Consider the following 2,062-nt stretch of genomic DNA (forward strand, 5'->3'; position numbering starts at 1 on the left):
TTTTGCGACACAGTTTCGCTCTTGTTACCCAGGCTGGAGTGCAATGGCACGATCTTGGCTCACTGGAACTTCCGCCTCCTGGGTTCAAGCAATTTTCCTGCCTCAGCCTCCCGAGTAGCTGGGATTACAGGCGCACGCCACCATGCGCAGCTAATTTTTGTATTTTTAGTAGGGACGGGGTTTCACCATGTTGACCAGGATGGTCTCAATCTCTTGACCTCGTGATCCACCCGCCTCGGCCTCCCAAAGTGCTGTGATTGTAGGCGTGAGCCACCGCGTCCGGCCTTTCATTTTATTTTATTTTTAAAGAAAACAGGGTCTCACTATATTGCCCAGGCAGGTCTCAAACTCCTGGGCTCAAGCTGTCCTCCCACCTCTGCCTCCCTAAAAGCTGGGATTATAGGTGTGAGCCACAGCGCCCGGCCAGAAATGTATATAATTTTAAAGTGAAAGCGATAAAAAGCCTAGGTGAGGTGCCTCACACATGTAATTCCAACACTTTGGGAGGTTGATGACTCAGGATCACTTGAGACCAGTCCGGGCAAGATTCAGAGGTCCCAACTCTGTTAAATAAATAAATAAAGGGGGGAAATTCTATGGCCCTCCAGTGTTGATGTAGCTCATTTTGCGTTATGATATTCTTTAAATATACACAAAGGCCAGGCGCGGTGGCTCAAGCCTGTAATCCCAGAATTTTGGGAGGCCAAAGTGAGCGGATCACCTGAGATGGGGAGTTCGAGACCAGCCTGGCCAACATGGTAAAACCCTGTCTCTACTAAAAATACAAAAATTAACTGGGCGTGGTGGTGCATGCCTGTAATCTTAGCTACATGAGAGGCTGAAGCAGGAGAATCATTTGAACCTGAGAGGCAGAGGTTGTGGTGAGCCGAGATCGCACCACTGCACTCCAGCCTGGCGACAGAGGGACACTCCATCTCAGGGAAAAAAAAAAAAAAAGAAAGAAAGAAAAGAAAAAGCCGGGATCACACCTGTAATCCCAATGCTTTGGGAGGCCAAAGCGGGCAGATCACGAGGTCAGGAGTTCGAGACCAGCCTAGCCAACATGGCGAAACTCCGTCTTTACTAAAAATGCAAAAAAATTAGCCAGTGTGGTGGCAGGTACCTGAAATCGCAGCTATGTGTTTCTAAAAAGTAAGAAGTCCTTTTAAAGCACAACCATGGTACCATTTTTGTTTTATTTTATTTTATTTTTGAAATGGAGTATTGCTCTGTCACCCAGACGAGTGCAGTGGCACAACCTCGGCTCACTGCAGCCTCCGCCTCCCAAGTTCAAGTGATTATCCTGTCTCAGCTTCCCAAGTAGCTGGGATTATAGGCATGTGACACAACACCTGGTTAATTTTTTTTTTTTTTTGGATTTTTAGTAGAGATGGGATTTTGCATTTTGGGCAGGCTGGTCTTGAAGTCCTGGTCTCAAGTGACCTCCCTGCCTTGGCCTCCCAAAGTGCTGGGATTACAAGCATGAGCCATCGCGCCCGGCTCCGCAAAAGCCTATTTTAAAGTGGACCAATTCGTGAAAAGTTTAGCTCGCGTTTGTTCTACTGGGTTCCAAGTCATATCGTGACAGTTTTCCAATTCTGTCCTTTTAGCTGGGAGAAGGGAAGTTCCTACCATAGTGAGGCCTGGACTGGACTGAGAGTGATCGCCAGACACCTTCATCTGACAACCATTTGTGAGGAAGCTGGCCGATGGAAGGGGATGATAGTCTTCATTCTGAGACTCCCTTGGCGGTTCTCTCCCTCCTCCTGACTCTGCCATTTCCCTCCAGAGTATCCATCGACCCACGCCATCCCCCACCAGCTGCAGCTCTTCTTGGACCACAAAACACTTCCCACTTCACATCCTTCCACAGATGTACAAGTGCAAAACACCACCACAGCAGGAACCAATTGAAGGAGACAGTCGCTCTCTCCTCCCCACCATTTTTGTGTTCTCTCCTCTCTCTCACCCTTCCCTTCCTCTGTCCTTCCTCCATTCTTGTCCTGGGAATATAGCATGCCTTTTATTTATTATTATTTTTCTTCTTCTTCTTTTTTTTTTT

Source organism: Cebus imitator, unplaced genomic scaffold (assembly GCF_001604975.1).
Source record: "Cebus imitator isolate Cc_AM_T3 unplaced genomic scaffold, Cebus_imitator-1.0 Scaffold28, whole genome shotgun sequence".
Lineage (NCBI taxonomy): Eukaryota > Metazoa > Chordata > Mammalia > Primates > Cebidae > Cebus > Cebus imitator.